The sequence below is a fragment of the Rousettus aegyptiacus genome, unplaced genomic scaffold (assembly GCF_014176215.1).
Source record: "Rousettus aegyptiacus isolate mRouAeg1 unplaced genomic scaffold, mRouAeg1.p scaffold_m13_p_4, whole genome shotgun sequence".
Taxonomy (NCBI): domain Eukaryota; kingdom Metazoa; phylum Chordata; class Mammalia; order Chiroptera; family Pteropodidae; genus Rousettus; species Rousettus aegyptiacus.
In genome coordinates this window covers 87,708,144-87,730,381 of record NW_023416307.1, presented here as the reverse complement: position 1 = coordinate 87,730,381, position 22,238 = coordinate 87,708,144, and the positions used below count along the sequence as shown (strand labels likewise).

The 22,238-nt window shown below is 34.5% G+C and overlaps 1 long non-coding RNA gene across 1 annotated transcript in view; it reads right to left on the bottom strand.

Annotated features, from left to right (window-relative positions):
* The window catches only part of LOC107499901, a 59,171-nt gene extending 46,247 nt beyond the window's left edge, over positions 1–12,924 (bottom strand). The window contains exons 1-2 of the long non-coding RNA XR_001594400.2: positions 12,499–12,924; positions 11,970–12,104 (exon numbers count right to left, since the gene is read on the bottom strand). This is a non-coding gene — a long non-coding RNA (uncharacterized LOC107499901). The remainder of the gene's footprint in view (positions 1–11,969; positions 12,105–12,498) is intronic.
* Between the last annotated feature and the right edge of the window lie 9,314 nt (positions 12,925–22,238).

Here is a 22,238-nt window from a genome sequence, read left to right as displayed (position 1 = left end):
CAAATATCGATGAAGATGTAGAGAAATTTGAACCCTCATTCATAGATTGTGGGAATGTAAAATGGTGCATCCACTTTGAAAAACAGTCTGGCAGTTCCTTAAAAGGTTAAACCTGGCATTACCATATGAACCAACAATTTTCTGCTAGATGTAGATCCAAGAGGAATGAAAATATGTGACCACTTAAAAACTTGCAGATGAAGGTTTATACCAGCAATATTCATAATAACTAAAAAGGGGGGAAAACACAATGTCCATTAATGATGAATGTATATATAAAATGTGTTATATCCATACAATGGAATATTATTTGGCAGTAAAAAGAAATGAAGTACTGATACATGCTACAACATGGATGAACATTGAAAACTAAGTGAAATAAGCCAGTTTATGACTTCGTTTATATGAAATGTCCATAATAGGCAAATTTTTAGAGAAAAAAAGAAGATTGGCTGGCAGGTATGGAGGGACTGGGAGTGATAATTAAGAGATACAGAATTTCCTTGTGTGGCGATAAAAAAAATGTTCTAAAATTGATTGTGGTTAAGGTTGCACAACTCTGAAAATACTAAAAGACAATGAATTGTACACTTTAAATGGGTTAATTGCAGGATAGGTAAATTATATCTCAATAAAGCTGTTAAAAAACAAACAGGCATACTTTGTTTCAAATGGTGTTTAGGATCAGCTCTAAATCAGGAAGAGATAGAAGAAACTCTTTTCTTTTTCCTCCTTTACTTTCCTCAATTAATTTTCCCAGTTTGAGGACATAGAACTCATTATTGTGAGAAGTAATTTGAAAGGTAAAAAAGATTTTAATCACATTTGATTTGCCCGGGACTCTAAATTCAGATGTAATACTTTGTCAGGTCAGGGTATTCTGAGTTTTCGATATCTCATTGACATGAAGACTTTGGACACTGTTCTTCTATACAGAGAATATTGACTGTTCTTTAATCTTATGTTCGTGTTTGTCTTTGTCCTCTCACTTGATTCTTGTGCTGCTCCCTCCCACACTTTCACATAACAATTCATGACTTCGACTCCAGGCCAATTTGATTGGTGAATTGAAAACCACCGTAACAAGTATGTATTTGACTTCTCATCTTTCCTTTTTCTATTCTTTAAAGAACAGAATCTCTCCGATATACCTAATTATTAACTGGGTATGACAGAATAAATTTCATATGAAATTATTCCTATAATAACTATCTATAGAATTCAATACAACAGTTCTCTAGTTTTAAAAACTACCTATTCTCTTTTCAATTGCAAATTTAAGGTAAAAGAGAGCACAATTAAAAAAAACATATTAGGACAAATCTAATTAGGCTTATTAAACAGTAAGGGAAGGTGATTCCATCACATGAACAAGGCCAACTTATTTTATTTATTTAATTAGATTGTGAACTCCTTGATGAAAAGGCCTGCTTTTTAAATTCATCTTCATATGCCCTTGAAAACCTTGAATATGTTGAATAATGCCTAGCATATAAAGGTACTCGAAGTGATGAACGAATAAACAGATGAGTGAATGAAAGACTGAATTGGTCACATCTTATTTTTAATAGGCAAGTCAAATAGCTCTGGCTCCAAGACATGATTCTTTCCTTTACAATTTGTTTGACTGTGCACATAATGTAATACTTAAGACTCAGTTTTCTCATCAGTTATGGGGGTTGCTGATGTTGTTGTGAGGGTTAAAAGAACATGGTACCTGAAAAAGACATAGCATTAAAAACCATGCAGACTATTACTTTATGTAATAATCTATTAACTGCAGAAAGAAAGTTTGAATTTATAGGTAATCAGGAGAGAAGAGAATAAAAGAAGATAAAACCAAGGCCAATATGGCAGCTGGACATAATTGTGATCAGTCTGAGAATTTTGAGAAACTGAGTAAAGAAACCAAATTCATTGCAAACCATCGTTATGGCATCACATTCTCCACTATGTGAAATAGAAACATTTTTCATGCTGCCCTGATACCTTTGATGGTGGTAATTTGCAAAGATATAAATTATAATTTAAAGAAAGGTCAAAAATAATACATTCCAGCTGTGGTTTGAGAAAGCTAATTTGAATTTAAAAGTAAAGCAAGACCCTTTCTCATTTTCCTTTTGCCACACAAGACTTATAATATTGCTGACTCTTAACAGATATAATTGCATGGCATCAATAGAGCACTCCAAAGGAGTAGTCAAAGGGTAAAAAAAAAAAAAAAAAAAAAAAAAAATCTACCAATGATTTGAAGAGGAATCACTGATTAATTCATTGGAATAACACGTGATGTATGGTGGCTGCTCAGACTCAGACAAAAGTTGGTTCTCTCTCAATATGACACTCAAGCTCCTTTCTCTGCTCTACTGCCTTATCCAGTCTCCCATGTTGGTCACCTATGGTTTTGGTTAGCACAGTTTTGCTGTCTGTCAGTCCTTTAGAGTTCACTGAGGACTATAGTCTGCTTACTGTTCATCCTATTGTATTTCCATTTTTATCATTGAAACTTTTGGGAATCTATTAGTGTGCTCTCTCAACCTCAAATTGTTGTTACTTTTAGGTCATTTCGGTGAGGTAGGAATTCTCAGTTATATGATTGATGATTTTCCTCAATTTTTTTTTTAACATGAAAAGAATCTTAGCACAAATTATATGAAATAAACATATTTGACCAACTCCCAACTATTCTTGTTAGATTAGCTTCCTTTTAGGCTTATATGTTTAAATTTTCTGCCAAAAGTTCAGAACATGTTTTTAAGAAGTTATGTGGAAGATAGGTTACTTGGTAAAGTAATATTATTATTAAAATTTATGAGAATAGAATTATATGTCCTACAGAAAAATAGTCAACAAATTTGAATGAGATTAGATATGGCAAAGTTAATTTTGCTGATTTCTTGGAATTATGATGAGACAAATCTCCAAATATTAACATCTATTATGCTATTTATAGATAACTTTTTTATTCCTAAATTTATTATGTGTGTTCCTGGTGAAATTTTAATTTCATGCTGTTATTTGACAATTAATATTTCAGGTTGAAACAAGTATACACACTAACAAATTTAAAAAATTGATATTTCTCCATTTCTTTTAGTCTCTTTCATCTAAGGTAGCATTTACCAAGATAGATCATATATAGAACCATGAAATTTCTTAATGTTTCAAATGGTTGAATCATATGGAGTGTTTTTCAATTACAAGAAAATTAAATTAGAAATCTAGATAAAAACGATATCTGGATAATCTTCAAATATTTGGAGGCCTAAAACCCATCATTATATAAGTTAAGAATAAAAACAATCAAGTGTAAACTACAAAAAATAAATTGAATATAAATGAAAGGAAGACGTCAAATTTTAAGAGATACAGTTAAAGTAGTTAAAGTGCTGCCTAGAGTTTTTGCCAAACTTATAGAATAAAATATAGGTAAAATATTTATATTATTGGGTAAGTAAAATTTTTTAGGACATGCAAAGCATGAGTCTTTAAAAAAAAAAGATAAATTAGACTTCGTCAAAATTTAGAACTTCTGGTTTTTGGAAGACACCATTTAGAAATTAAAAGGCAAGCCAGATTGCAAGAAACTATTGACAATACATATTTCTGACAAATAATTTATATGCAGAATATATTAAGAACTCTAAAAACTAAATAAGTACAGAAATTTTTAAAGTGGGCAAAAGATTTAAACTAAAAACTCACACAAAGGACATTTTAAATAGCCAATAAGCATATGAAAAGCTGTTTAACATGATTAGTCAACAGAAAATATAAATTAAAAAGTAACAATAAAATGCCACTGCACATCTAATAGAATAGCTAAAATCGAAATTATAGACAATGCCGAATGTTGCCAAGAATATGGGCAACTGAAATGACTATCATTATTATAGAAAGTAAAATTTTGCTATCGCTTTGGAAAACAATTTGGTATTTTTTTTAAGGTTAAACATCCATTTATCATACAACCCAGCAATTTCACTCCTAGATACTTATCGAGAGAAAAGAAAACATATGTCTACATGAAAACTTGTGACGAATGTTTATAACAACTATATTCAGAACTGTAATAAACTAAAAACCAAAAGTCTATTGAGAGGGGATTAGATAAACACATTGTAATATATCCATACAATGGAACACTTTCCAGTATCAAAAAGGAACAAATCTCTGATATATGCCACAACGTAAATGAATATCAAAAACATGCTGAATAAAAGAAGCATACATAAAGGGATATGTACTTTATGATTCTATTTATATAAAATTCGACAAAAGGGAAACCAATTCATAGTAGCAGAAAGAGTAATGGTGATTGCCTAAGGCCAAGGATGGGTGTGGAGTTGTGTTCCAAGAAACAGTAGGGAACTTTTTGTCTTGGTGATGGTCGCTTTGGTGTTTATGTTTTGTATACAGATTATGTCTCAATAGTGTTGATTTTTTTTTTTTTTTAAAAAGCTGAACCCAAAACCCCACCAAGACCGGCTTTGTGTTATTAGATTAGTGTGAGATTACCCCCACCCCCTGCTTTATATTTGTTTCTCTCATTCTTAATTTTTAAATGTGCAAGTATTTCTCTTTAAGGGCAAAGAATTAAATATTTTAAAAATCTTCTATACAAATTTCCGTACAGGTTTGCTTTATTGTATGTCATCCTGCCTATAATTTATTTGCTTTTTTAAAAAAATTGAGAAGATAACAGACTACTAAAGAAGACACCTAACATATTTCCCATAGTCAGACCAGACTATTTTAAAGCAAAAAGTCCCTCGCACACAAGGTCCTGCACATGTTTTATTTGTTAGAGGATTATATGGGCCAAAGAGCTCAGCACAGCGATTGTTTATGATCACTCAGCTGCCTCATCTTGACCTCACCTCTAGTAAAAGTTCAGCTTCTTTGGAACATAAGGGATAGTGTTTCTTTTAGCATTTCCCCAGAGAACTGATGACCTCTCCTTGTTCTCTTTTTTCCCCTGGTCTTTAGGACTAGCAAAGTTAATATTGGAGACCCCCATCTTTTACAGGCAGCCTGTTTAAGCAGGATGTTGAAATGGCAAAGGGTAATTTTGTGTACCTTAATTAAAAAAATAAAAAATAAAAAGGAATATCTGGCAGAAAGCCATGTTGCCCTCCACTACTTAAAAAATTTAATTAAACTGGCCTATTCCTAGGAGAGGGTTTCTGCTTGAATTTGGATAGTTAGTGGAAGTAAGGTTTACAAAACTTTGTTTGGATAGGTGCTCAGTTAAATTTTCCCATTTAGGCTGCATTTAGGTGATATACATTTTTGAGCGATTTAGTGCATTTTGATTATCAATTTTCTGGGTCATGTTGTCAAGTACTATGGAGGCCAATTGAACAATTTTATGAATGAGTGAAATCGAAGAGGAAACAAAGCATTCCTCATAGATTAAAAGAACCCAAAGAAAATATTCACAGGTTTCTTCTTTTATTTACCCTTCAGTAGCAATTCTTACTGTTATTATTTATTCACTTATTCATTGTTATGTTATTTATTCATTCATTTCTTCACTTCTCCTCTTTTTCACAAATGTTTATTGAGTATAAGCTGTGTGCCCCAGGCCTTGAGGATTCAAAGACAGGAATAACAGCTATCATTTTCTGAACTTCTCAGGTTTGTGGCACTGCACACACTTTATTGGTGGTAATCCTTAAACCACTACTGGAAATTATACTAATTTTCTAAATGTGAAGAAAATGAGACTGTGCCAGAATTTGAACTTACATATTACTGATTCGAAACCCAGTTTCATTTCACTAAACCACTCTGACTCCCAAGTCATGTTTTAGAGACAAACTAAAGAGGTCTATTAATGATTAGGATAGCACAAAAAGTTGGAAAAACTAGAGGGCTAGGAAGTAGAAATTCTAGTCCTGGCCCTGACAAACTACACTCATGATTTAAAGAGATACTTCATCTGTAGTAGATTTATGTGAAAATCTTCTATAAAAGAGGGGGTGTATTAAATGATTTTTGTGGTTCCTTCTCTTCCATTTCTAAATATTTCTCGTCCTTTCATTTTTGCTTTTAAAATTACAAACAGTTGACTTGATAGTTTGGTTTTCAGAGACTTTGTGATATTTTAATTATTATTTTGCTTTCTGTTTTCCCTCCTTTCTAACTAGCTCATCAGTTAAGCTACAAGATGAAAAAGTGAGCTATTGGGTACCTCAGGTCGGGGGGAGTCAGATGTCAAACTGTCAACTGATTCCAAATAACATCAGGCGACTTGTGAGACTGATAGTTTTTCAGCTCTAGTTTCTAACTTCCCATTTGGCATTGGTCCTTGAAAATGACAATGTAATGATGGTCTCAATTTGGTGATTTTAAAATATTTTAATCTTAATTAAAGAATAAAGAAAAAGTTGCATTTGCTGAGCTCAAATGTTCGCCAAAGATGAGAAAACTATATCTCAGCTGTATGTCCTGTCACACAGTGTTCTTGGAATTTCTCATATGTCATTCTGTCTGTTCATGTGCAATTTGATAACTAACTGCAATTAGCAAATGAAATATTTATATATGCTGCCACAAAGTCAGTCCATATGTGAAAAATAATTCAAGTTCCTCAGTAGCATTTAGCATCACTCACTGTTACGTTAGTTTCTTTGAGATAGACCTTATGGTGCCTTAGGAAGTTCCCCCCCCCCGCCCCATGTATGCAATTTTCTTGTTTTGCATGTTTCTAGTAGAGCTCAAGTTAGCCTTTGTGAGGTGACTAATTTGTTCTCTAAAATTCAGCACCACCAACATAGAGCTCTCTTTCTCCCCTCTATGTTACTTAGGTGCTTAACTTATAAGCTGCACTATGTCCCCAAAATAGTGTTCATTCCTGTGGGCTACCCGGTTATTATTTTATTTCTAAAAATTCCAATCATTGTCCAAGTGCAACTAATTGAGGACACACATCAAGAGCCTCATAAAGGAAATTTAAACCTTCAACAGATATACTATACTATAATCAGCACATGAACAAATTTCTTGAAACTGAAAATCTGTAAATGGAAGAAAAGCAAGTCTCTGATTCAATTCTGAATTAAATCAAGGGACATTCAACAATTGAATAAATTAGGGGCAGTGCCCTCAATAAAATATTGGTATGTAGACCACTGCCCCTCCCAAGGCTGATCATATTACATTGACTAAAAAAGGAGAGTGAAAGGAAGTGAGACTCAACCTGCAGTCTTAAATTTGTGTCTAACCTTCTTTACCAGAAAAGGTCAAGCCTTCCCAATTAAATCTCAGTGAGAGGAAGAAAGGGAGTGTGGAAGAGAGAGAGAAGAGGAGACAGAGAAGAGGGAGAGGTGAAGAAAAGCATGAGATGACTGATATAATTCTGTAGCTGGGTTCTGGTATTTGTACTACTGAACTAATGATACGGGCAATCCAAATTGCTGAAGTGTAATGAGCCAGAGGAAGGTCTTGGTTATTAGACCAACAGAAATAGGAATGCCTCTAACCAAACATAGCTAATGTCTAGTTCCATGGGATATTGATGCCATTAATTTATGACCTCTATTTTTTTTTATAATACAAACCTTGTTAATAATGTGGTCTCTTGAAATGTACAATTCTACAAATGTACAGCTCTTAACAACAACCTTGAAAAGAAGGTACTTTATGCTACTGTGATGGTGTTGTGTCACTAGAGTTTGAAGTAAGGAGGGATGCATTATTTCCTGTCATTTTCTATCATAATAGATTTGTGGTGGGATGGTTTAAGAGGCTCCTGCCGACTCAAACTGTTCCTTCAAGTGCTGACCATGAACTGGGCTCAGAGATGATTCGAACACTTAACATTCTCAAGGACAAAAATTTCTCCAAAGTGGTAGAGAGAGCAAGAAGAAAGAAAATATTATTTTATAATTCTGCTTTACTACCACTAAGGTAAACTTAGAGACAGAAGAAAGACTGAAAAATGGAGATTCCAGTTCTGAGCTTGCAGTGCCTAACTCTGAACTATAAAAATTAATGGCATCAGTGCCTACCAAGGAATAAAAATATGCAGTGTTATTTAAGAAATGGTTTAAATAAATATAGCTTATCTTCAGTTAAAAGTGCTAACTTGGCCACTCACAGCCAAATCTCTTTGCAGGGCCTGTCAGCCACACTGTTTTCCTCACCGTGACAGATTGCATTTAATTGAAAAGTTGCTAGTTTAAAACTATCACTGAAAACCTCCTTGGTGAAATAAAATAGTCCTGGTGGCTGTTCTTCAGTCTACTTTTACATAACCCTTTTATCCTGGTATTTATTTTTTAAGGAACTAACATAAATGTTTTTCATAGTTATCAGAAATATTTGACAAGGGGGAGTAGTCTCTTCTACTACAAGAAATTCAATATCTCAGCGATTGGTACTGTTTCTGATCCTTGGTTTTGTCATCAATAAACTTCATGTACCCTAACTATGACATAGAATGTTTTTTAAAGAGCTGTATGAAACCTCATTAGCATGCCCTCAGAATGTGGTGAGCTGAGAAAACTGGAATAAATATTTTAAGGTAGAATGAGAGAATTGAAGGTAGAGGTGAAAGGTTAGAAATTAAGAAGTTAATGAATCTAATTGTTCCAGTTAGGAATTCTCTTTGCTATATTTATTTAAGTCATTTTCCCTTGATTTCTATTATAATACATACAACTATTAATAAATAAAGTAAGGCATATTAAAATTTTTAAGAATTTATTTGAGTAAGAATCAATTTGAATTGGGCAACATCCAATCTACCTGATGGTAAGGCACTCCGAGGAACTGTACAAAATGAAAGACTTTTATATGCAGAAAGGAGTGGGAAACAGGCAATTATGCTAGGAAAAAAGCTGGTTGATATTGCAAGATTACTTTCCTCTAGAGGGTGGTGGGGGTCTTTGAGGCAGATTATCTATCTAGAGTTGATCAGGCAATTCCTTATTGGTTTAGATTCAATTTCTGGGAGAGCTAAAACTGCAATTAAGTCTCAGTTTGCAAAACTAGGGCTTAGCATAAGTGATTTCATTTGGGTTCTGTTGTCTTGTTTTTAATACTACTATATGTGATTTTGAATATCTTCATGGCCAAAATAGTCCTAGTAAATTGTCATCTAATGGTCAAAACTCCTTCACAAAATTGATTAGATCTCTATGTTCAAAATAACACTGTACCCAAGCTTTATGAGTCTTTTCAAGGGAAATAGAAAGCATATTCGCTATCCAGAAAGTAAAAATTCGCCTAGATTTTGGTAAATACTGGTGAGTAAATATCATGATGACTAAAGTCCTAAGGAGCCCAATGACTTGCTCCTTAAATTCTGCTCCATGAACCAACATTGTCAGCCTCACCTGGGAGCTTATTGAAAATGAAAATTATCAGACTCCCTGAATTAGAATCTGCAATCTAACAAGCACCGCCCCCTCCCCACCACCACCACACTGCAGTTATATCTATGCTATTAAAACCTCAGAGGCACTTCCCCAGTGGATATGTGTGGAAAACCTAGAATTTCCTTGGAAAATTCTTTGAGTCTCGTATCCTCTACTTTTGCTGTTCTAATTTTCAACCACATAGTTAAACCTGCAGAACAGAACACATGATTATATTTAAATTTTTTTTTTTTAAAAAATGGTCTTGGAAAGGCAACATATTTTTGACATAAGAATTTCCATCATCTAGACATTCTAGTCCATTTGTAGACCAGGAATAAGGCCCTGAGAACAAGCAATGAGGACTGTGTGGAATGATGACAAACTCAATTGCACACAGGTGTAGAGGGTACATTAAGTGGCTATTGTGCTGACACATATTAACATCAGCTATGTAAGCATAATTATTGGTCAAGGGCAGATTGTTGTATAACAGGTAATAAACAGGAAACATTAACTTCCCTTCCTCACACAGGGCCTTGGCAAAACATATATTAGGCCTATGTGCTCTGTATATATATTTTCTCTGAAGCCAATTAACCTCTTTATTGGAAAACGAGAGCTTTGTTACTGTTGAACGTGGCAGCTAATCCTTCACAGAAGATAATTTCACTGAGCATGAGTGGAATGAGTTGTGTTTACTTCACTGACTGACATTCCTGTATAATTAAAAGAAAGATTAATTGTTTAATTTCCTCAAAATTGATGCTGGTGAAGGCTAGAAGATCCATAAAACTAAAAACTATACTTTTTCATTCATCCAAGGCCAGTAAAGCTGTGGATATTTATTTTTTGGTGGTATATATCTTTTTATTATCCTGACCATCCAAGGAAGGATGAGGGTTTAGGTATTTTTGCAGAATCAATTTTTATTATATTTCTCCCATATAACTTTGAAGGTTCAGACCAGGATAATACATGAGCCTATAGATTTGTCAAATTGCTTGATGTTTCAGACTTAAATTTTTTGGCTAAGACACAACACATGGAAGAAGCCAACAGGGAAGAATAATGAAAATATAGGCAATGACCATTTGGGTAGATATAAAAAGCTAGAGATATACTTAATAATAACAACTTGTACCATTAAAGTGAGTTCACAGAAAGTTGCAGCAAGAAATTTCAGCAGTCTTTGACTTTTCTCAATTTGCTTGGAAATGAAATAAAAAAGATTGGGGATGGCAGCTCTGTGTTTGTAGTGTTCTTGTGTGTTTGAACTGTGGTGTTCTTGTTACCTTACATTCACGTTTTTGTCATCTGACCCTTTCCCCTGACTTCTCTAAACTTTTGGATTCCCTAACTCTATTGTCCCACTCCTCTCTTGATTTTTTTCTCCAAGTATTTAAGTTAAAGTCTATTTATATTTATTTCATCCTTAGGGTTGAAGTCTCTTGTGTCTCTATTTTTAAAGCTACTCTAGTGCCTGAAGTTGTAGAAATATAACTATCCAAGGCTGCCTTCTAGATTAGCGCTATTCAATAGAAAGATAATGTGTTACCTGTGTAATTTTAAATTAATTGTAATTTAAAATTTTCTAATAGCTATAGTAAAAAGTAAAACAAATTAGTTTTAGTAGTATTTATCCCAATATATCTAAATTATTATTTCAACATGTAATCAATATAAAATATTATTGAGATCTTTCACATTTTTTAAAAATTGAAATGCCATGTATATTTTACAGTTATAGCATATCTCAATTCAGACTGTTTAATAGCCATATGTGACTAGGGGCTATCATATTATTAGATAATAAACTTTATATCTATGCAGACTTTTATTTATTTTTTTTTGTTGTGAATGCAAACTGCTATTTACAAACAAGAAAAATTTATATTTCTACTCAGGAAACACATATTCAACAATGTCCACCAGTGACTATAAATATAGAATTTTAGAGTGTTGAACAACTGTCAATTTGAAAAACATCATTCAGATGAAAGCTTTTAAACTTACCACTTGTTAAAAACTTAAAAGCTTCATCTGTGTGAATGCAAGTAAAATTTTTTTTCTTCATTTAGTTTTGGATGAGGGTAGTATGGGAGAGAACATAAAGCTGCTTTACATGAGTTACTTCTCTAAAAATCAAGGGACTTGAATAATTCATCCTGAAAAATGCAATGTTCACCATTTGTGTTGTGCTTTCCATTATGGTTTTTTAAAAAAGTGACAACTTTGGCTGTCCTTAAAATGTTATGGCATCTCTAAAATATTTGATATCCGTACCTATTCTTTTAAAGCTTTTCTCTGCCTCCTGAGAAGAGATGTGCACAGCACACTTCATTAATTAGAAAAGCTCATGGGATATCTCCTCTTTCAAGCACTTGTAAAATCTCTTACATTTGTTCTGCCATTTCTGGGTACCTTTATCAAGGGAAAGAACGTAATTCTCAATGTCGACTTTGTGATCTAGATCACAGAACAAGGTCTAAAATGGGTTGATCAAAGACAGATCACACTATTAGGGCACAATTAGGAAAACTGTCAGGGAACAGAGGGTGCCCCCTTTTAAAGAAGACCCGAAGTACAAAAATTCAAACTTACGAACAGATCCAATATAGGGGGTTTCTCTACATCTCAGAATGATTCTTCTTTTCACCACAGGGTTACTTTATATCAGCCTCTTCATCTTTGCCTTTAAGTACTTGTTTATATTTCAAAAACTACTTGACAGAGAGACTGGAGAGAAAGAGAAAATGAAAGCTAAGGTGTTGGGAACCAGTGCCAAATTGAGATTAATGAAAATGAAATAAAGCATTTCTAAACTTACTCAGTAATTTAAAGAAAAAAATAAGTTTCACCATCTAAACAATCAGTTCTGTTCATTTTCACCTTAACATGTACCTGAACAAAATATGAAATGAGACTCCACAATGACTTATACTCATTAAAGTCACTATTTAAAGTTAACACCCATGATCACCACTATGCACCACTATTACATATATACACAGAGAAATATATTTCCAGTTTTATTCCAGACAACTCCACTGTGAGATGATGGCCACTGATTACTGTTTGTCTGAGGAATGTAACTGCACATTTCTAGAGCTGCTGGAAAGCCAATTCTTACCAAAAACAGCTGCGAAACCAGATCGACTTTTAACCTCCCCTGTTGAATACAGGAACTCTTGGCACAATTACAGTGCAAGTAGCACAGAACCTATGGGGTTACCATTATAGAAACAGACTTGGCCAGCAGGAAATGTTTACATCCTGCACGAAACCCTGATGTTTAACATGAAACCGGAGCGGCTCACCATGGTTTCAGAAAACAAAAGTCTCCATCTTTGAACTTGCCTCATAGCCCAAACAAACAAATATTCCCATTTCCTTATCACCCAGTGTCTCACTTCCAACTACTCTTTTCATTGAACTGTTTTTATGCTCTGTAGATACAGGAAATAAACAGTCCTTCGGTGCCCTGCCTGTAATGAAATACAAGCCACTTCCACCAAGGACAACACAGTGAGAAACAACCAGGAAAGACGGACTGTGGTTTGGGCCTTGCAGTTCCTCAAACATCTCCTAGGTAAGGCAAATACATGTTAATAAAAAAAATAGAACTAGCCTTTCTACTACAAAAGCAAGGTTGCACTACAATGTACTGAATTTGAACCAAAGAACTCAAGTTGTAGTGTTATTATGCTACCTTTTACCAGATTCTCCATGATCAAACATAGGCATGTAGAGTCGGGGCGGGGCGTGGCGTGGCGCGGGGCCAGGGAGCAGGTGATGAGGAGTGGGAATGAAAGAAACCTGGGCTGAGACATTGATGATCTAGAAGATAGAAGTTAAAGCCATTATTCCAACCTCCAGCAGCCCTTGGCAAAGTTATAGCACCAAAAAACCACCTGGTCACCCAATTTCCTGCCAGTAACTGGCCAAAGGAGGGAAGCTAGTAACACTCCCCAAAGACCTGTTAATTAGTTTAACGAGGAACTTAACACTTGATGACCTGATTATTTCCCTTCTCCTACCAGCAAAAAATTAAAGGGACAAGAAATGCAGAAGAGGGCACTGATTATCATCTTTCAATAAGGCTGATATGTGCATTTTCTAAAAATAGCAAATCACAAATTTTGCTCATTTCTTAAGTGAAATGCAGAACTTCTCAGAGGCCAAACAATTTTGTTTTGACTTCTACAGGCTACTGTGTTAAACTATCTTGGTTTGTTCCTTTCTGTCTCAAGATACCTTACAAATACACCCACTTTCCAACTTCAGAAGACCTAAAGGAAATCAAGCGGCCCAAAGGAAATTGTGCATAATCATTCCATTTCCAATCTTATTTATATTTAATAAGCATATATGGATAAAGAAATGTTGGAAAGCTTTTGAGGCAATGTGCTGTGGAAAAAATGGATTTTGGATCTGGGAACATTCTGATAATTTGGGTGATTGTATCAATGCATTTAATCTTCCTTCATCTACAAAATAAATACCATCATCTCAGAACAGTAGGGTATGAATAAGAGTTGAAAGTTCTATAGAAACACTTGCACTTGAATATGAGGAAAAAATCTGCTTCTCATTTTTAAAAAAGTCTTAAAGTTCACCATTTTGGTTATTTCTTTATTTAAATGAGATGATCATTTTTTTTTTCCAGAAAATCTTGATACTGTGTATTGGTTTGCTATTGTTCTATAACAAATTGCCACAAAATTTGTAGTTTTAAACAATACACATTTTTTATCTTAATTTTTCAAGATTAGAAGTTTGACACAGGTTTTATTAGGCTAAAATTAGTGTTGGAAAAGCTTTGTTCCTCTCTAGGGACTCCAGGGAAGAAACCTTTCCTTTTTCCACCTTCTAAAGACTACCTACATTCCTTGACTCATGACTCTTTTCCTCCATCTTCAAAGTCAGCAAAGTCACATCTCTCTGACCATAGCTAGGAAATGTCTCTGATTTTTAAGGACTCACATGACAACATTGAGCACACCAGGATAATCCAGGATATTTCCCTTTGTTTCAAAGTCCTTAATCACATCTAAAAAGTCCCTTTTGCTGTGTAAGGTAACATATTCACAGGTTCCTGGGCATCTTTGGGGGCCATTATTCTGACTATCATACCCTGGAAAGTGGCAGAATGTTATAAATGCTCTTTGATACTTACAAAAACATCTTTGCAACCTTGACCTTGTTTTTAGGATACACATGAACAATTTTAGAACTTTCCATAGTCTTCCAAATAGTTCGCTATTGTTAAAGGTGGTAATATGAAAGTAAATTGAATAATAAATAAATGTAAATGCATCTAGTTTTTGGATCAGGTTCTACTCAAGATAGCTTTTTGACCAAACTATTTTAAAATATCAATTTTTTATGGAAAAATTAAGCTAAAGGTTTTGAATAAAACTAACTTGACAAAACTATCGATTTCAAAAATAGCAAGATCAGAATTGTCTTAATCACCACCAAAATGTAGTCAACTATATTTTTATCCCTTTTAAATTTAAATTTAGAGTACAGCATAGGATAAATAGTCCATATTATTGTAATGGTTGTGTGTAGTGCCAGATGGGTGCTAGAGTAATTGGCGGAATCACTTCATGGATTGTATTAATGTCTAACTTTTTAAAATTTAAGAAATAAAGAAATGAGTAAATAAATAAATAAAAATTTTCCTAAGGTAATGAAGTATATCAGAATTTGAGAATTCTGATTTATTTTATCACAATAACTATAGGCTTTTTTTTTTAACCCAAATTGTTTTTACATTATATCACTCAGTTATACTCAGCGTATGATGGAATATTCTAGTCCATCTCAGTCTTCTTTGCTGGATGCTCCTTGCATTATTAAAATGTAAATGCTGGAATTCCCCAGGAGTCAGTGCTTAGGTACTGTTTATTCAGTTACACTTAATTCTTGGCTGATCACATCTGGTCCCATATTTTATATAACTTCAATATTCTGACAAACATCAAAGTTATATCCCCAGGCCCAACCACTTAAAAGTTCCCATATGTCATCTCTATCTAGATTCCAAAAGGCTTATGACCTCCTGCTTCCGAAGCCTTTCCCATCTCAATAAATGTCACCTATATTCTTTCTGTTGCCTAAATTCTGAGGTCTTCCATGATAATCCTCTCTATTTCTCACAGCCAAAACGATGATAATTCTACCCTACAAACACCTCCAGACTCTAACCTTCTCTCATATCACCACACCTACAGTTTCCCTCATTCAGGCCACCCTCATCTCTCACCTAGATTATTGCAATAGTTCCCAAATGGTCTTCCTGTTTCTATCCTTGCCCTCTCCTCTGCTCAGAAACACCCTGTGGTTTCCCATACCACTCAGAATAAACTACAAAGCCCACATTATGAATACAAGGCCCTATATGATCTAGCCCCTACCTCATCATCCTTATCTCCTACCATTTTTCCATTCACTCAATATATTTCAGACACTCTGTCCTCACTGGGTCCTTCAAAGTTGCTATGCAGGCTACTTTCCATTTTCTTCTCAAGATTCACCCTTCATGTTTCTCCCTTCTATTCTGTGCCATGACCTTCTATTCTGTGCCCTGAGAAAGGAAAAGACATGAATTTGGTCAATGGGTGCCTTAGCCCTCTGCTTTGAGCAATAGGGGTCACTGCTGAGAAATCAGAGGGAAGAAGAAAGAAAGGTCAGAGTTTGTACCTGCTAGTTCTCTCCCTACAAGTTCTCTACTGTCAGGCTTTGCCTCTCATTTAAGGAGTCCAATCTTCCAAGCAGTACTCTCTACACTCTCTCTCTGTCTTTGGTTTCGTACAACAAATATAGCACCTTATTCCCTTTTTGTATAATATCAGTATTGAAGACCCATTGTTATTAGTTTGGGGTACTATATTTTCCCCAATGATTTCCTTGCACTCTGTCTTTGTTCTTTACACAGAGACTCATGATTAGACTTTATTCAAATTATTCCACAGGAACCCTGACTGATATGAACACCAAGCCAACTTCTTCAGTATCTCAGATCTTACACTCACTCCTGCTCATGCCAGGTACATTCATATCCTTGATAGTCTTATGGCTCATTTTCTTCCCTCCAGTAGAGAGGCATTCCTTGACTATTCTACATAAAATAACACCATCTCCTTCATCTCTCTCTATCTATCTCTATATCGTTGCCCTTTATAGCTTTTCCCCCACTTACATGTTACTTGCACATGTGCACACACACACTCACACACACACACATAGCCTATTTTTTTCCCACTGGAATTCAATAAAAGCTCTATTTGAAAAGGAATTATGTTCACTTTGTAGCATTCCTCAAACCTAGAATAAGATTAGATATATACTAAGCACACGCTTATATGTTGAATAAATGAATGAATAGAATCATACTAAGCACACCCTTATATGTTGAATAAATGAATGAATAGAATAACATTTTGAGTAACATGAACAATGTTTACTCAATGAGAGTGCTGGAAGGGCTCTATACGGTAGCTTGACTCTAAAATCTGAGGAAAGGCAAGGACCCATTGTTTCTCCCAAGTGACTTCTAGATCTTTTTTAATCTTGCAATCTCACGGCAACCTATTTTTTAATGTTCTTTGAGCTCTACTTGCATAAACCAAATTAAAAAAAAATCATAGAAGGTTTAAATATAGTTTGAAGACAGAATGAGAAGTGATCCAAATTGAAGACTAGGACAAAGAGAAGTAGACTTGAGGAAATTTGCAAAGGTCAAGCAGGAGAATATGAGTGAGGGGAATAAGAATGAGTCTAGATCTAGAGAGAAAAAAGCATTTTGCTCTGGAGACACCTGAACCATTCTCAAGAACAAAATAGAAGGGTAGATTTCAGTTGATAAATTAACGGTAGGTTCATAAATGTTATTTATATATTATAAGATATAACTAAGGTATAAATTATGTTTATTGAGCAGCATTATTTGTTTTCAAGATTATCAAGCCAAATCAGAAGGGAGTAGAAAATGGAAACAAATAAAGCTGCAAGAATCAAAACCACCTTTCTTTCCTTATAATTATTATGAGTTGCAAACAGATGAAATGAGTAATAGCACATTAAATCACTATGTAGCTTAATGGCAAATTTCAGTTTCAGGAATGGTACAAACATTTTATCTCTTTATCAATTTTTTCTTACTTTCATAAGTAGAATTACTAAATATTTTGTATTGAAATATGTATTTTTTAAAAAATTAGAATGCCTAGTACTGTATTAAAAAAAATCTGTTCATGTCTTTAATATAAATGTTAAGAGTGAAATTTAATCCTCTAAAATTTATTGAGCATCTTCTATGTGTGAATCAGTTATTTATATTCTAAGGATACATAAATGAATAAAATTCCTGGTTCTTTTCCAGAAAGAATTTACTGTTTATTAAAGGAAAAAGGTATTTTGCAAGTAATGATTATTATCGAATGTGTTTTATTAGTAACATGAATAAAACACTGTGGAAACTTGAGGAAGAGAAAGGATTATATTTCATGAAAGATAGAAGACTAGAAGAGGATCAGAAAAATTTTTAAAGGGAGTAACATCTGAGTCAAATTTTTGAAATTATTTTTGTAATGCAAGTTTGTTAAGAAACATTACTTGGTTAAAGAAAACAGCAGGAACAAGGACAGGTTCTCAGAAAGAAGTTAGAATAGACAATAAAATGAATAAAGAATTAGTGGGATTCAGGCGTATTAAGGCTAGGCTGAGTCACATGAAAAATGGAGAGGGCCACATTATATAAAGAAAATTATGTAAGGATAAATAAGAAGTAATAAATTTGAAAGACATTTCAGAGCTAGACTTGATAAGACACAATAACTGATTGGATATGAATGGAGGGATTGGCAGAAGTCAAAGTTGACTTCTAAATTTCTAGCTTGGGGAACTGAATGTATGATAGCATTCATAACTATAGTGTTGACTACTCTGGGGCATTAGGTTGGAATTGCTGCATGATGGGTGCAGCTTGGAACATGATATAAAAAGAAACCTCTACAACTTCCTAGTGGAGATGTCCTGTAAAAAGTTAGAAACACAAATCTGGAACTATAGAGTTCTCAGGACTGGAGATATAGATTTGAGTGTGATTATGTAGGTAGAATTATGCATGAGGCTAATTCATGCAAATGATGAAATCAACCAGAAATTGAGAAGGGAGGCCTGAGTACTTAGACCAGACATAATTAAAAAAAATTTTTTTTTGTTTTATTGAACCATAATAGACAATTAGTTCTTCGTATTTACATTGTACAATTTGATGATTTTTTTCAATTATAGTTCGCATACAATAATATACCATTTCAGTTGTACAGTATAGTAATCAGAGATCCACATCATTCATAAAGCTATCACCCCACTAAATTTAATACCCCTTCTCCCCCTTACATATTTATTACAACATTATTAACCATTTTCTCCATGCTACACTCTACATCTCCATGTCTATTCTGCAACTATCCATTTGTTCCTCTTAAACATTTTGCCTTTTTTTTTGCCACACCTACAACACCCCCCCCATCTAGTAGTCCTCAAAATATTCTCTGTATCTATGAGTTTATTTCCACTTTTGTTGTCGTTGTTTATTTTGTTCTGTAGATCCAACATGTACATGAAGTCATGCAATATTTGTCTTGCTCTACCTGACTCATTTTACTCAGTGCAATATCCTCTAGGTCCATCAAGGCAATATCTTTTTCCATACCCTTTCTTTACTCTGTGTGTGTCTTTTAATCTGAAATGAGTTTCTTGTAGGCAACATATGTAAGAGTCATGTTTTCTTATCCATTCAGCCACTCTATCTTTTGGTTGGAGCACTTAATTCTTTTCTATTTGAGGTACTTGTTGATAGAAATTGTAGTTATTACCATTCTTTATTTCTATTTCTGAAATATGTTTTTAATTCTTAAAGACATCCCTCCAACATTTCCTGTAATACTGGTTTGGTGTTAATAAATTCCTTTAGCTAATTTTTGTCTGGGAAGCTCTTTATCTGTCCTTCAATTCTAAATGACAGCTTTGCTGGATAAAGTATTCTTGGTTGTAGATCCTGGGTTTTCATCACATTAAATATTTTGTGTGAAGCTCTTCTGTCCTACTTAGTTTCTTTTGAGAAATCAACTGCCAGTATTTCCTCTGTAGGTAACTGCTTTTCTCTTGCTGCTACTAAGATTCTCATTTTGTATGTAACCTTTGGCATTTTAATTATACTGTGTCTTGGTGTGGGCCTCTTCGGGTTCATCATTTTGGGGACTCTGAGATTCCTGGGTTTGTATGTCTATTTCCTTCACCAGGTGAGGGAAGTTTTCCAACATTATTTCTCCAAATAGCTCTTCAACATCTTGTTTTCCTTCAGGTACCCATATGACATGGATATTTTTACATTTAATAGTGTTCCATAGGCTTCTTAAATTATTATTATAGTCTTGGCTTCTTTTTTCTTGCCATTCTGATTGAATGTCCTTGGCTTTCCCATCCTACATATTGGTGGTTCGATCCTCTTCTTTATCCACTCTGTTGATTCAATCTAATATACTCTTTATCACAGATAATGTGTTCTTCATTTCTAGCTGCTTCCCCTTTATAATTTCCACTTCTCTTTTTTATGTTTTTTATAACTTTGTTAAAATTCTCACTGAATTTATCTACACTTCCCCTAAGTTCATTAATCATGTTTATAACCAGTGTTTTGAACTCTGCATCTATTGGATTGCTTGACTATTATTTCTGGATCTCTGTTCTGTTCTCTCATATGGTTTCTGCTTCCTTGTCTTTTCATTTTGGCTGCTTTTCTGTGTTTGTTTTTATGTACTAAGCAAAGCTCCTAAGTCTCCTAGTCTTATCAGTGCAACTTTGTGTAGTAGGTGTCCAAGTGGCACAGTCCTGAGAGAGGTTCAACTATAGGCCAAGTTTAGCCCCAGCCTATGCCCCTCTGGCACCGCTTGTTAAGATTCAACAAGCAATCCACAGATGCTGTACTTATAATTGCCTCAAGAGGCCACACCAGAAACAGAAGCCAGCTGCTACCAGTGTGAGTCTTGATGCTGTTTAACAAGGAACACCTGACTTACCAAGGACACACCTGGATTTGGCTTGGGTGGGGCTGCGAGTTGGGAGATGCCGAGTTTCAGGGACTCCTCTGGGCAGAGCGACCTCCACTATTCAGTTCGATGACATCACAGGTATAGTAGCTCTGCAGCTGCACACTGGGATTAGGGGAGGGCTCAACAGAGGAACAATAGATACCACCAGCACTTCTGTCCAGGAGAGATTCTCACCTCTGGCCTTCACTCCAACAACTCAGTTTCCCCCTGAAAGTCCCTGGTACCCCCCTGAGCAGCCAACCAGACACTAGTGCTCAGAGTGAGCAGGTCCGTTGTGGTGAAAGTCCGCTCTCTGACTCAGCCTCTTTAAGAGGAGTCTGCAGCTGTCGGCTGCTGCTGCCACAGCCTCTGTTCCACTCTGTCGCTAGGGACCAGGCAGCCTCGTGTCTTAGCCCCTCCTACCTTCTACATTTGCAGGTTGATTAATTATTTCTCTCCCTAGTTATAGTGTTTCTGTTCATCTAGATACCAGGTGACTTTCCTTGCAGTTTGCTCTGTGTTTTTGTCACAACTTCGATTTGGTCGCAAGAGAGATAAACAAAGCCTCTATCATCTAAATCATTTTTTTTCCCTCTGCAGACATAGATTTGAGAATATGTGTTTGGCCACGCACATTGTGCCCTGTACAATTCTAGGGGCACAATATATTTAGACTATGATGTAAATGGTTACCTACTATTCAATGTAGTTTTCTTGAGATTGGAAAAAAATAAACCAGATAGAATATTTTAGGAGAGAGGAGGCTGAAGGGACATAAGGAAATCTGAACTTCAGAGGTAGAAGAAGGAAAAGAATCAAAACATGTCTGAATGTGAATTATTAGAGAAGTAAGAGGAAAAGTAGAAGTGAAATGTTTGAAAATAGAAAGTCTATTTTCTAAAGGGGGCATAATCAACAATGTTAAATTTAATAAAAAGTTAAAATAAAATGCAGAACTTAAAGAGTTTTTTGTACTTGGAAACTAGGAGATGATTGCTGATGCCAGTAAAACTAAGATTGGGGTATAGACTGGAAATCAGAGTGTGGTAGGTTATATAAGGACTTGGAAAAGAGAAAATTAAAGTAATATATAAAAACTGTATCTATAAGGACATTAGTTTTGTATTTTTATTATTGACTATTTTCTTCCTAAATTTTTTTTTTCTACTCAGAGATCATTTCTTTGACATTCATAGGATCCAATGGTGCTCTACAGAAATTATACATTTTAAATCAATGAATAGGCATGAAAATTTTGCTCTTATTTATTTGGCATTACAACTTATATTTTACTAATTATTTACTTTTACTTCTGGTTAAATATAGTAAAATATCTATCTCTATGCCATCTCTAATAGATTAGTAGTAGTTTCTTGGAGAGCTGTGTTCAGAAGCATTCTGAGGTCTTCTATGAGTTCAACTCAAAAGTGCCAAAAGTACCTGTCACAAAGAAAGAACTGGCAGGCTCATTTTGAGAGGAGGGACTTTTTCCATCTGTCTTTATAGCCCCCCAAATCTTGTGCAGTATCTAACCCAGGCAATGAATAACTGTTGAGTGGATGAATAAACAAATGAATTACAGTGGATTTAATACTCTGAATTACAGTGGATTTAAGTTAGGCCTTGATAAAAAAATAGGATTCAGTTTGACTGTGTCAGTGCTTTTTAACCAATACTGTGACATATTACTTAGATCACAAATAATTTGCTTCTAAAAATAATTTATAAAACTTTCTAATTATTTTTTTAAACAATAAATTGGATT